The following is a 15,294-nucleotide window of genomic DNA, read 5'->3' as shown; positions in this document are numbered from 1 at the left end:
ATGGGCTTGTTGAGAGATTCAACAGGACCCTTAAAGGGATGATTCATGGACTACCTGAAAAGCTTCGGCGTAGATGGGACGTCCTGATCCCCTGCCTCTTGTTCGCCTACAGAGAAGTCCCACAGAAGTGGGTTGGCTACAGCCCTTTTGAACTTTTGTACGGGCATCCTGTAAGAGGACCCCTGTGTTTGGTGAAGGAAGGATGGGAGAGACCTCTCAAAAAGCCTGCAGCCAACATAGTGGACTATGTGCTTGGCCTCCGCTCGCGGATGGCTGAATACATGGAGAAGGCATCTGAAAACCTTAAGGCCAGCCAAGAACTCCAGAAAGCTTGGCATGACCAAAAGGCTGTCTTGACTGTTTACTAGCCCGGACAGAAGGTGTGGGTGTTGGAGCCAGTGGCCCCAGCAGCACTCAAGGACAAATGGTCCGGGCCCTACACCATCCTGGAGAAAAAGGGAGAGGTCACCTACCTGGTCGACCTGGGAACTCCCCGGAGCCCCCACAGGGTGCTTCATGTCAACAGGCTCAAGGCATATGTCGACAGGAAGGACATGAGTTTGCTCATGGCCCTAGATGAGGGACAGGAGGAGGAGAGTGACCCTCTCCCCGACCTGCTCACTCAGAATCCTGACGATGGATCGGTAGATGGTGTTGTCTTTTGTGGCAGCCTCTCCGAACATCAACAGAGAGACTGTAAACAGGTTCTTCAGTTTTTCAGACATATGTTTTCTCTAACACCCAGCCAGACCGATTGGTGCACCCATGAGGTTGACACTGGCGACAGCTTGCCCGTTAAGAGTAAAATCTACTGGCAGCCTGATCACGTTAGAGACTGCATCAAGAGTGAAGTGCAGAAAATGTTGGAGCTGGGAGTCATTGAACCCTCGGATAGCCCTTGGGCTAGTCCCGTAGTTCTAGTGCCGAAACCTCACACCCAGGGTGGTAAGAGAGAGATGAGGTTTTGCGTAGACTACAGGGGTCTCAATGCAGTCACTAAGACTGACGCCCACCCAATACCAAGGGCAGACGAACTTATCGATAGATTGGCTTCGGCCAACTACTTAAGTACGTTTGACCTGACAGCTGGGTATTGGCAAATCAGGTTAGCTGAGGACGCCAAGCCTAAAACCGCATTTTCAACCCCTGGTGGGCATTATCAGTTCGTGGTGATGCCCTTTGGTCTGAAAAATGCACCTGCCACCTTCCAAAGGTTGGTGAATCAAGTCCTTACTGGGCTGGATGACTTCTGTGCGGCGTATCTTGACGATATTGCTGTCTTTAGCTCCACCTGGGAGGATCACCTGGTCCACCTGCGGAAAGCGTTAGAGGCCCTGCAAGCAGCAGGCCTCACTATCAAGGCCACCAAGTGCCAGATAGGGCAGACACAGGTTGTATACCCGGGCCACCTTGTAGGTGGAGGCCAGGTTCAGCCACTGGAGAGCAAAATACAGTCAATCAGGGACTGGGCTCCTCCAACCACCCAGACTCAGGTTCGAGCTTTCTTGGGCCTAACTGGATACTACCGGAAGTTTGTCAGGAACTATGGTTCCATCGTGACACCATTAAACGAACTGACAAGCAAGAAAATGCCAAGAAAGGTTCAGTGGACAGCGAGCTGTCAAAAAGCATTCGATGACCTAAAGCAGGCCATGTGCACGGCGCCTATCCTCAAGAGTCCGGACTACTCCAAGCCATTCATTGTCCAAACAGATGCTTCTGAGTTGGGTGTGGGAGCTGTTCTTTCTCAACTGAATTTCGATGGTCAAGACCAGCCCATTGCTTTTATAAGCAGAAGGCTGACCCCTAGAGAGAAGAATTGGTCAGCTATTGAGAGGGAGGCCTTTGCTGTGGTTTGGGCCCTGAAGAAGCTGAGGCCATACTTGTTTGGCACTCACTTCAAGATTCAGACCGACCATAAGCCCCTCTTGTGGCTAAATCAGATGAAGGGTGAAAACCCCAAACTGCTTAGGTGGTCCATTTCCCTACAGGGGATGGACTTTACAGTGGAACATAGACCTGGTACTGATCATGGCAATGCCGATGGGCTCTCCAGATATTTCCACTTAGAACAAGAAGACTCACCTGGTCAAGGTTAGCTTATTGTTCCGACGTTTGGGGGGGGGTCATGTAGGAGAGTAGGGTCTGCAATCCTATGATCACCCAGATTTTTTGCTTTTGTTTCACTGGTTTACGACTTTCTCTGGCTGTGGGCCTGCCAATCAGACCCACAGCCTGGCTGTTCTCTTTCTAAATTACGATATGTACCCTAGGTGCATTTACCAATTGGTACTGGGCCACCTTATCAGACCCCGTAACGCAGGGCATAGGTGTACCCAGGGCCGCCAGGGGCTGCAGCATGTATAATGCCACCCCTGGCTGGCCTCCTAAATTTGACACAACTGGCTGCATGACAGCTGGGGCGAAGTCGTGTAATCACACTTTGCTATAGATGTAGTAGCCCTATATCTAACCATACAATGGACACCCGAGTTCCTATCAGTCACTCCTATGGCAGGCCTTGACAATCCTGAAGGCAGAGTGCATGGGCTCGTGTGAACTGTGTTCTGGCCCGAGCCGAGCCCGGTTGCAGCCTGCGGAACCAAGACCCAATGGCTGTTCCATGATAACGCGTACCATATCGGTAACTCCGGTGTCGCGTTATCAAGGCATGTCGAGTAAGGTGTCATACGAATCGGGATGCTGCCCCCTCACCAATTCTGGCGACGAGGTTAGCATTCCGCCCTTCTAGAGGGACACGACATGTACGTAACTGTGAACCCCGGTTAAAGTTAACTAAAGCCTCAGCTCCACAAAATGGATGCTGCCACCACAGACACGAGTCTGACCTCCTGCTGCTGGGAGTCCTTCCAGTGAGGGGAGCTTGGACAAAGGGTTTCCTGTCGAGGGCGGTGTTCGCACCGTCCCAGACAGGGTTTGTGTATTCTGGGTAGGTAGGGCTTTTGCGAGAAGGTGACTGCGGAGTGGCACCCCGGTGCTCACTACGCATCTGCCGGTCAGAACCAGTTCCAGGGGCGCCAGCCCTGGCCTGGGGAAAGTCCGGCAGGGGAGAGGGGTGTAACTACCCCCCTTCCTGGTCCCACCCTTAGGGCCGGACCTAGTCATGTACCCACCCCTTTCTTTAGAATAAAGGCCGGAGCGGGGACCCTTCCAAATCAGATCATCTTTGAATCGAGAACTACTTTCTACGAAAGGACACTCAAGACTCTTCTCAAGATTTCTCCCTTGTGACTAAGGAGTAGTCACCCTGCATCAGCGGGCACCATCTAAGAACTCTGCGGTTTGCTGCAAGTCCTTCCTCAAGGATCCGACGGCCCAGCTCGACGAGAACCGGCTTCCCTGGCACCTCTGACCTCTACCCACGTCATCAGCTCAGCTGTGATCTGTGGGTGCGACGAGACCTCGAGGGACCGGCCATCATCAGAACCTGCACGCTCTTAAACCAGCACGACCATCGAAGCGATTCCCTGGTGAGTGCTCTGGGGTCCGAGAAGCCCCGACCCTGAGCCGCTCTAGCACCGAAGTGCAGTCTCCCAGCATCTCCACGATCTGCGTGGGGCCCTTCTGCTCGCTGCTCAGCACGTTGTCTGGTCACTCGCCGCTGGCTTGTGTCCTTCTGTGACGACATCCGACAATCAACACTGCTGGTCTGGTTGCTCCAGACTGGCCCTTGCTTCCATCCTTGCGAGAAGCACCCCGGACCCTCCTGGTCCACTCAAGACGCCATCTTAGGCCCACCATGTGGCCCTGAGATTTGCCAAGGCTTGTTGCCCCATCCTGGGCCCAGCGACGCCGACAGCATCATCCTTCGTGGGACAGCTCGCACCTCCACCGTGGTCGCCGACAACGCCTCCTGGTCCGTGAGACTGCAGAGCCTAGCGTCGCCCACTCACCTGGTCGAGGTGACGGCCAACCGGTGCCATCCTGGTACCCTCTGACTACTGGCTAGTAGTACGAACTTGGTCCCCTCTGCTTTCAGGTATCAACAATCTCTGATCCAGGCTTGGATCTCTACGAACTATTCATCACTGGTCGCCGGCCAGCAACTCCTTTTCTTCCGGCTCCTGGCTCGTCAGCGAAGACCCCGACGCCTGTAAGACTTGTGCAGCCGCAGCCCTCGTGGCTAGGTAACTCGGCACTTCGGTGCCTGCATAGCCTCTTTACTCTAGGGTCCCGAGTCTCTCGCTTCCGACTTGCCTTATCGGGTCCGCCCGAGACCTTAAACTTTCCGTGTCCTCGGACACTTGTTTTAATTGTGCACTTGAAGTATTTTCCTAAGAGATTTGGTTTGTGCTTAGTACCCTGTCCTCATAAAGAGTACAGGGCTGTTGTGATTCTTAATAAATATACTGTTTATTTTCATAACACTTGTGTGGTGTCCTTTCACTGGGTGTTCAAGGGGTACATGTGTGGTAAACAGCTGGCTTAACGCGCCCTCTCGAGTCTTTAGCCTTAGACTGCTCGTATCCACGCTACTAGGATAGCTGGTCTATAGGTTGACTTACAACCAAACACCATAAGGGTCGTTGGAACGATACATAGCGGTCGCTAGAATAGCGAACGTTGCATATCGGGCCAACTTCTCACACTCACCCAAATTTGCAACGGTCCAACACATGAAAAAGGCTCTATCCTTGACCTTATCATCGCCAAAGAAGACTCTACCCAGCTGGTGGCAATCGAACCATGTGACTGGTCAGACCACCACATCATCACCTTCTTCATCAACGAAAAGGTCAAACTTAACCCAGCTCAACCTGCCAAAACCAAGATTTGGAAGAGGGACATGAAGAATCTCAACCCAAACTCCTTGCCTGCCCACACAGGCAGTCTCCTCCTTCCCCCGATGGGCGTCTCTGATGTGCACTCATTGACGGACCACTACCTAGACACCATGTCTGCCATAATCAATGAAGCCGCACCCCTGCAACTGAAGAGAGTAGCCACCAAGAACTCGAACCCATGGTACGATGGCAGCCTCAATGAAGATAGACGTGCTATGCGCATGGCTGAGCGCTCGTGGAGATCTGACCCCTCAGCACTGCACCTTAGAATGCTCAAGAGTAAGAGAAACGCTTACTTCAGAAAAATCAAACGCTCGAAATCAGTCTTCTTTAGCCAACAGCTGGATCAAGCTAAAAACCGTCCTAAAAAACTGTTCGAGTTAGTCAAAACCCAAATCAAAACGCAACCTCCACAATCTAACAACTCAACAAAGGCTATTCCAAGTTGTGAAGACTTTTCTGCTTTCTTCAAGCAAAAGAACGACACTATAAGAAGTGATCTCCTCAAGGATGTAAGTCGATACTCCGGCTCCATAGCCATAACTAACACTCAACCTAAAAACAACGCTTCCTGGTCGTCCTTCGACACCTATTCTGAAGAATCAATTCACAAGCTGCTTGTCACCTTGAAACCCGCCAATCACCACACAGACCCCCTACCTGCCAATGCTGTTAAAGTCCTCACCCCCTGTTCCTCCCACTCTGGACTAAAATCATCAACTGGTCCTTGCAACAAGGGCTCATCCCAGACCCCCTCAAGATTGGGCAAGTCACGCCTATACTCAAGAAACCCACAGCTAACCCGACCGACCTAAACAGCTATCGTCCCATCACCAATATCCCCACTCTGGCAAAACTGTTAGAAAAATGCGTACAACTCCAACTGACAAAACACATTGAGCAGTTTGAGCTCCTCAACTCTCACCAGTCAGGATTCAGAGCAAAGCATAGCACGGAAACGGCCATGACACACATAATTGATGACGCCCTCCAAATCCTTGATCACAATGAGTCTTGCCTCCTCATCCTTCTTGACCTCTCCTCAGCATTTGATACGGTCAAACACGAGAAACTACTGGAGCTCCTAAACACCAGAATGGGCATATCCGGGAATTTTCTCAAATGGTTCACATCCTTTCTGCACAACCGGTCTCAGAAGTTCAAGATCAACAACGCACTGTCCTCGCCTGTGCCAGTAACACTGGGCGTCCCACAAGGTTCCTCACTATCCCCCACACTGTTCAACCTCGTCATGGAACCACTCACCACCTTGCTTCAATCTTCAAAGGTACACTTCCATATGTACGCCGATGACACTCAGCTCTACCTCAAGCTTCAATCCCCTGAAGACGTCAAACTGTTGAATACCACACTAAGAAAGACCCAAGCTTGGCTGGCCGACAATCACCTCAAACTAAATGCTCTGAAAACTGAGTTCCTTCTGATCTCTCCTCCTACGAAAAAGGCCATCACCCAAACATGGCTCAATCATCTAACCGCACTCAATGTCCAGCCCACCATCGTGGACTCCGCGAAATCCCTTGGCATCACACTGGACTGCAATCTTGACATGCAGCAGCATATTAGCAAAGCAACTAAAGGAGCCAACTTCCAAATCAACACGCTGAGAAAACTCAAACCCTTTCTTCCACCCAAGGACTTCCAAACGGTTGTTCAAGCCTTAGTCATTCCTCGGATAGACTACGGTATTGCGGCTCTCAGCGGGCCCCCCCTTACAACAACGGCTCCCCTAAGAGCCTCCCTGAACGCGGCCGCGAGACTCATCACTGGCTCAAGAAAACACTTGCATATATCCCCTGATTTAAAAGCCCTAAACTGGCTGCCTATTGAAGCCAGAATTCAGCTGAAAATTGCCTGTATGACGCACTCGGCCATACCCCACAAGTCACCTAACTACCTCACTCAAAAGCTGACCATTTCAGGAGGCTCAAGATCCAACAGAAGCACAAAAACCCTCCTCCTGAAACCACGGAGATTCCGGAAGGAAAAAACATACAAACGCTCCTTCTCAGGAATGGCGCCTAGGATCTGGAATGCACTCCCGCCAGAAACTAGGCTTATCCCTTCCACTGTACTCTTCAAGAAAGAGGTGAAGGCCATCCTTCAGGCTAAATTCACCTGAATACTATTGTTACTGGAACAATGACAGTACTTGGCTCCTACATTAGCGGCCTTTTCATTGCTTACCTATGCGAGTCTCTCTTTTTGACTGCTTTCGGATCTAAATCATCGCACGGATGCTATATTATTGGTTTCCAACTTGGCTAGTGGGTTGTACACTATGCCTTGAGTGCCTCACTAAGTTGCAACGCACCCATTACTGACTACTACTCTGCTTTCACATTGTGTTTACTCACCCTCTGGGGTGCTATAATCTTACCCGATTAGACATTGTACTGCTTCCATATTATTGTTTCTTGATTGTTATTAGTCTGCATACTCTTTGTGATTGTTACCCTATTTTGCAACTCACTGACTATTGAATTTTATATTGTTTCAAGAGTTTTGTTTACCCTATCTACTGTCTCTGTAAAGCGCTCTGATATCTGCAAAGATCTTGTTCGCGCTATATAAAACTTTAAATAAATAAATAAAATAAATAAGCGTTTCCGAACGACCGATTTCGATGTTCACTGAGAGTTAGGACTATTTGCGAGTCAATTCTGAACGGCATTGGAAGAAACCGATTCATTTGGAGCCGACTTGTACAGGTCAATGGTTCGCCTTTCCGACCTCGCGATTACGATGTCAGATTCGTGCAGCCTTTCCTAATCTGTTGTTCCAACACAGATCATCTGTTAGAATCTGTCTTTGGGGGCCCGTAGCGGTCAACCTACACCTGGAGCCTTCAGAATGAAGCCTGTGTTGGTACCCAAGGGACCCCACAGGGACAGCATGGCAGGCACCAGGGGGTGTCCGCTACAGGGTGCACGGTTTTTCCGACCCACCCCTTTCTCCAATGGAAGCCTGTGTATTCTGTCGGAACACAGGCTCCCATTGAAGTCAATGGGAGTCTGACTGATTCGTATTCGGAACAATCATAATCGGTTGGTCGTACTCCCCGAATCCGATTCGGTTGGAAACCATTCCGAGACTGATTCGGTTGGAATGATTTCCGAACGACATTATAATCGACCCCTTCGTTTTCATTGTAACTCTAGGTCACATAGAATATATTTGGAAGAAACCTTTTTTTCATGTTATACATAAGTCATTTGATGTCACTTTGTGTGATGTCATCGATTATGCTAACTAATACCCACTAATAAGAATTTGTAAAACTCAAGAGTTCTGCTTTTGTTTGTGGTGTGCAGCCCCTGGTGCTGACATAAACGGGTACCTAGAGGCAGGCATGTACAGCATCTACTACCCGGACAACCCCTAAAAGATGTCTATTTGTGAACCTGTCACTTTAGCATGTCTGCACTACAGACTATCTACTCTTGTGGGTAACCCCACTGCTGAAGGGAGGACACAAGAACTGCCGAGCCACAGTCAAGCAGACATCACTCCTGGAGGTGATGTGCGTCAGGAGCAATGCCAGGAGACATCTTCGTTTTCTGCCTGGAAATTCATCTGGACAGAGGGAGCCAGAGTGATGTGATCCAGAGGTTACTGTGGGGGGATACTAATGCAGAGAGGATGTGTTCAGCACTAATGAAGCAGCAGCTTAGGTGAGTTGTCAGGAAGAGAAAATCTGCAGAGAGAGTGAGAGTGTGTGTGCGTGTGTGTGTGTGTGTGTGTGTGTGTGTGTGTATATAAAGTATGCATGTTTCTGAGTCTCGTACTGGGGTTAGTCTCCGCCCAGAGTGCACTGTATTTTGTTCTAGCTCCCATAATGGCCTTTTCTGCCAATTCAACCAAAATGTCATTATGACCTTTATATATAATACAAAAGTCTATTAAACAATGTTCCGCGCAATTAGCAACTATTAAAATTGAATGTCTTGTAAAATGTCACTGTATTCACTAAAGATTCTTTGCCATTTCCCACTCCGTCTTGTGGTCAATGTTCTCCCTGTACTTTGTCAAGTGTGGCCTTTCAACACACTGGTGAATCTTGTCTGGAAAATGGTCCACAACTAATCAATGTTTTTAAAAGCAAAGTGAGGGCGCACGCCACCGTGTGAGGCGCTTCTGGACTGCTACCCCATAAGCCACGCGGCCGGCTCTACCGAGAGAGTTGTAGGCATGGCGCTGTGTTAAAGCTCCGAGCCGACTCCAGTCGATAAGCAAATGCAGGACTCATTCTAAACGCGGCCGGCCTCACTGAGAGGTTGTAGGCTTAACCCTGTGTTAATGAAAATAAATATGGCCTATTTGGGCCTGACATAAAAAAGCAAAGTGAAAGAAAGTAGCCCTGTCGGTTGTCTGTGCCTGGATCTGTTCTTATCTGGCTGGGGGTGTACTGCTTGTGACTTTGTACTTCACATTTGTGTGGTTGTGTCTCTGTAACTGCAATAGGGTGGATTGCCTTAGATTATATGATTTATTATTTACATATTTGTATGTCTGTAGCATTATGGATTTGAGTGTGTCTGTGTATTTGCATGCAGTTGTATGTCCAAGGATGCCATGTGTACTAACATGAAGCACTAACATTTTAAATTTTACTACACCTTGTGTTTAGGTCTGCCCATTGAGATAGCTTTATCTGTTTCTCCAGACTACTGCTTTTCCAAAACAAATACACATAATATATTTATATGGTGGGTTAGTGTTCCTTTTTGTGTCTTTTTTGCCCAGAGGCTGTCAATGTACCGTGTGTCATGTCATATTGTCTCGTGCATGTGCCATGCCCATTGTTGTGTTCTGGTTTGCAGATAATTATGAATTCGATTCCACAGATTAACTTATTATGCTCATTAAAAGGACTCACCTACTTCTGTCTCCTCGTCTTTTAATAATTACAAATTTGAACTGATCTTGTGAGATCCCCAGTCCAGAGTCAATTACAACAGGGCCAGACTGGGAACCTAAAGCAGCCCTGGCAAAGTTTGTCAGACCACCCCCCATACGGTGCATAGTGAGTTCAGCGAGCGGTCTTGACTAGGGGTGGATGGTAAACTCCGCTCCATCGGCGGAGATCACTGAGTTTTGGGCATGAGGTTCAAAGACTCCACCGGCGGAGCAGAGTTTACCAGCGGGATCTTCACCCTTACTTTAGTTCTCAGCCTGCGTGTACCGCTGTAACTGGCTTCAAGGGCACCATGTCATCTGCTTGAGTGCAGAACGGGTGCATGTGCAGATTGCGCCCCCCCCCCCAATAAACTTTGGGCACAAATGGCATAATTTACAACACGTTTGTCGTTAAATATTCAATTGTATTCGCAATTAAAGCATAGTAATTGATTACCTTAGAGTGCACTAGGATTCAACAATCTTTGTTGGGGCTGTTCTCTGATTCCCTCACTACCACCCTCAAACAGTGGTCCTTATCTCTTCATAGCCCCCTCTCAGATGTATTTCCTTTTTTCTATAGTGCCTCTCATACCAATGTGGGGTGTTGGGGCACTTTACTTCACACACACATTGAGACATTCAGGGTTTAGAAAACATTCCATAAGACAAGAAGGACTGCTAGGTCTAGGATTCATATTCATACTGGTAGGAATTTTTAAAGAGTGCTTGGTGTGGAGAAGCACAAACCCAGGATTCAGAACATAACACAGTGGTTAGAGTTGGCTTTACTAATAATACCCCAAAAAACGTTTTAGCAACATTGGTATAATGAAAGACTTGGGGAAAAAAACATAACTTTCTATCCTGTATCATGAACTTTGGGGGCAGCACTTTGAGGAAACTTCATAGCTCAATGTGTTAGATTATGATTGTAACTTATGTACTGCACAGTAACAAAAGCATCTCTGTGTCAAAAGCAGTAACCTACTAAGCTATGCACATAAAATACTGTTCTGTGATATGCATGTACACGTCCTTTGCAGCAGGCATATTAACCCTCTGCACTACCTTAGATGAGTCAAAAGTGCCACTAGACAAAACCCAGATCTCTCTCCAGCAGGCACATTAATCACCAGAGATATCTTGACACTTTTATTGTTGCCTAAAAACTGCTGGATAAACAAGGAACTCTGCAGTTCTTTCAAAACTGCTGCACTGCTAAGAAAACAGACCCCCAGTAACAAAACCGCCCCCCCCCTATCCATCCCCCAAGCATTTGCCCCCTGGGGAAACACCCAAAGCCCAGGATGGCAAGTCCAGTCCTGAATTACAACCTCTCTGCTGTTCTCAGCTTTCAATCATGGGTGACTCTTGTGATTGGCATATATTGTACAGCTTTTCCACAATGGATGTGAGTAATCACTTCATAAAAATGCTGCTACCTGTCAGCTCCTGCGAGAGCTCTGGGTAGAGCAACAGTAAACCAAACTTCCCAAAATACACGATTTACCAGCCTCCTCGTACGGGGCGCACCGTGACAAGAACGACATTTGACTGCCTCCATCAGCTCTGAAGAGACGCAGCCCACCTTGTCACTTGGTTCACCTCAAACCTTGTAAGTGTCTTCTAATGGACACAGAAGCTGGGTGGGAAAAGACTGTGTTTTCCCTTTTCTGAAGGAAATTTGCATTTCTTCAGGTTGGTGTAAGCACAAGTCCTTATGTTTCCTTCCGTTGCACTTTCTTCAATGCACCTGCTATTTCATTGAAACTTTGGGACCACTCAATTTAACCCACCACTTTTGTTTTTAAACATGCCAGGTGAACTTTTTATGAAATGGAGCTCATAGATGGAACTGTTTAATACTTTTTTAATTGCTAAGGATGGCAGCCTGTCAGGCTTCCATGATAAGGTGGCATGGGATTATAATGAACATCTTGAAGTACTTGATAGACTGAGATTAAAATTGGAAGTCTCCTCGCTTTCGATGAATTGCCAGATCAATGCTGTCTCGTGCTCCTGCTCCCACACGCTACACCTCCTTCGAAAGATCTGCAAGTGAATCCCTACAGAGATAAGGAACACAGTCAACCACGCACTCGTCAGCAGCAGATGCGATTCCAGGAACCCACTCTACACCGGCACCACAAAAAACTCAGAAAGAAGCTGCAAAACATGCAAAACACCTCCGTCAAACTCATCCTGAACATTCCTCGCCTCAGCCACGTCACCGACCGCTTGAGAGACCTCTACTGGCTCCCAGTCAACAAAAGGATAACCAACAAGCTCCTCACACACGTCTACAAAGCCCTCCACATCACCTGACCCACATACCTTAACTATCTTCTCCCCTTCCACACCCCCACCAGACATCTCTGCTCCGCCCATCAGGCCCTGGCCACCATCTCATGGAACCGCAGGACCACCGCTGGAGGAAGATCCTTCTCCTACCTTGCTGCAAGGGCCTGGAACTCCATTCCTCTGCATCTCAGACAATCACCATCTCTGCCGCAGTTCAGGAAGGACCTAAAGACTTGACTCTTCGACTGAACAGCAGACCCCCTCCCCCCAGCACATTGAGACCGTTAAAGGTGAGTAGTCTCACTCTACAAAACTCTGAATGATTGATTGATTAAAAGTAGATCCATGCATCATGATGGAACAGCATACGTTTTATTTGGACCACCAGTTGTCACATGAACTCATTGACAATGATGTAGCCACACTGCGATGCTTAGCAGCATAGCTTGTGTTTGATGGCACTTTGCATTTGTATGTCAGAGATCCGATTGTAGTACACTATTACAACATCAAAATGAAGAAAAATTGTTAGGCTACCGTAACCCTTCTTTGAAAGACACAACTAATAAAATTGAAAGTATTTTTGTGTTCTATTAAGCACATTTTGGAAATGAGACAAATAAGAAAAAAACTCTGTGGTCTGACAAAAATCTTCTTTGTAGAAAACCGATGACAAGAACAAGTAGAAAAGCGAATAAAAGGAAAATTTGTTGGACAGATTTATAGATGTGAATCCCGCTCACATGCTGTGAGCTCCAAGAACTGCCCAGCTCTGGGAAAAGAATGTTTTAAATGCAAAAGGGCAGCTCGACGAAAAGAACGCGACAAACAGGATACTTGCCATCTACTGCCCTAGTAGAGTCAGGCAGTGCCTCGATGGTACCCACCCATGAACCTCTAGCAGTGGACACGAATGACATCCCAAGGCCTGGGCAGGAAATCGCGTCAAGGGGAGGATCTTTACTAGATAAAATGGATACCCCAGTGGCATCGGGGGAGGTATCAGTCAACTGCCTTATGGCTGCTGGCGCAAACAAGGTGGAGTCTGAGTCTGGCATAAGAGTTTTATCATGGAACATTGCAGGGGTAGCAGCCAAATATAACGTGAAGGAGTGGAGAGAGTTTATAACCAGTTTCCACATTATTTGTCTTCAGGAGACCTGGGCTGTCGAACCCAGTCAATTCTCACTGGAAGGGTTTAAATGTTTTGGGGTCCCCGCAGTAAGGGCGCCATCCGGAAGAGCTATTGGTGGACTAATCACATATGTAGACCTTCGCATCCAGGGGCACTGGTCAAACCCAAGCCGAGACTCTATAAACATGCAAGTGATTGGCTTCTCTCATAAGGGTCTAAAAATTATACTGATAAATTGGTACAACTCAGTGGGTACACGCGGTAGAACCAACACTGTGAACGAATTGGACGACTATTTTAAAAATATGCCCTCAATTAATCATGCCAAGGGATCATCATACACCATTTTAGCTGGGGACTTTAACTGCCATCTTTGTGAAAAACTAAGACCAATAAACAAGGACTGGTCACGGTGCACGGAGGAAAAGGGGCCCCATTTTGCCCATACCATCGAAGGCAAGGAGATGGAGAATCTTACAAAGAGGCACAACCTATTGTCTGTAATGGATCTAATAAAGATAGATAACACGAGGGAACCTAATCCCACATATAAAGGAAGGGGTTGCCACTCTTACATAGATTTTATCATGGTGTCTCCAACACTCAGAAAATGGATTACAAACTTTGACATTATATTTAGCCCCTTCAGTGATCACAACCCGCTGACACTGGATCTTAAATGTATGAACCTCAGAACAGCAGAGGATGTACCCGTGGCCATAGAACAGGTGACAGCACAAGGGAGAAGGCTGAAATGGGCCAAGATAAATGGAGAAACGTTTTATCTTAACCTCGTCACGAATGTCAAAAACAATTACAAATATGCCTGGACGAAAATATGGGTGGTCTAACCGTGGTTAGGGCTTTTGAGGAAATTGCCCAACTTATAGACACCTTACTGAAATCCTCTCCCCGAACAGGATCCAAACAGCCCCCGACCCCACGTTGGTTTGATCACGACTGCACCAAGGCACTGAAAGATCTCAAAAAAAGCCTCACTGACCAACCGAAGGATAAAGCTAAAATAGCAGGGTGCAGATCCAATTACAAAAAAGCCCTGAAAACGCGCAAAAAATCCCTACAAAATCGAGCATGGGAGGATCTAAGGGAAGCAGCAGAGAGGGGCGATATGTCGGCTTTCTGGAAAGTCATAAATGACCCATGTTTTAAAGACCCAAGGGGGCCGGACATAGTGAATACCATTCTCCCTGAGCAATGGCGCAATCACTATTGTGGTCTTTACAACCACACTGGGACTGCACTGCAAGGAGAAGGGGCAAAACCAGCAGCACCCGTAGGTTTAGAATTCTCGTTGGGAGAAATAAAATCAGCTATCCAAGGGTTCTCAAAAAATAAAGCGCCAGGCCCCGATGGTATCCCTCCTGACCTCTATTTGAGCAATACTGACTTATGGGCACATGTTCTTACCAGGGTCTTGAACGAGGCAGTAGTGGCAGGACTGCCCCGCTCCTGGTCCTCGGCAACTATTGTCCCAATTCATAAAAAAGGCAGCCGGGACGTCCCTCGATGCTACCGTCCTATCTCTTTGATAGATGTGACGGCTAAAGTTCTAGGACGTGTGATTTTAAACCGTCTACAAATCTGGGCAGAGGACAATCATATTTTAACAGATGTACAGTATGGGTTCAGAGAAGGGAGATCCACAACAGATCAATGTTTAAACCTGTATCTCCTCACCGCCAAATACACTATTGCAGCCAAGGGGACCATCCATATGGGGTTTATGGATCTCTCAGCGGCCTTTGACCGCGTCAACAGACAGAAGCTATGGGCCCTGATGACCTCTCTAGGGGTGGATCATGGGCTAGTAGACACCCTGAAGGCATTACACTGGGAGACCACAGCTGCAGTTTGTTACAATAAGGAAGGAATGAAGACTGAACCATTTCCCTGTACAAGTGGTGTGCGGCAGGGCTGCATCTTAGTCCCCTTCCTATTCTCTTTGTATATCAACAACTTGGATAAAGAACTTATGAAACTGGGAGTGGATTCCCCTAAGATTGGCCAGCGTCCAGTACCCGTCCTCTTGTATGCGGACGACGCGGTGCTGTTAGCCCGCACCCCACTGGGGCTACAAAAGTTAATTGATGGTTTTGTAAACTTTATGAA

The 15,294-nt window shown here is 47.8% G+C and overlaps 1 protein-coding gene across 1 annotated transcript in view; it reads left to right on the top strand.

Moving 5' to 3' along the window:
- The window catches only part of DRD3 (dopamine receptor D3), an 835,727-nt gene that overhangs the window by 747,177 nt on the left and 73,256 nt on the right, over positions 1 to 15,294 (top strand). The gene's annotated exons all lie outside the window — the stretch shown is intronic.

The sequence above is a fragment of the Lissotriton vulgaris genome, chromosome 8 (genome assembly GCF_964263255.1).
Source record: "Lissotriton vulgaris chromosome 8, aLisVul1.2, whole genome shotgun sequence".
Lineage (NCBI taxonomy): Eukaryota > Metazoa > Chordata > Amphibia > Caudata > Salamandridae > Lissotriton > Lissotriton vulgaris.
Note: the sequence above shows the minus strand (reverse complement) of the source record. Positions and strands in the feature narration are given on the sequence as shown.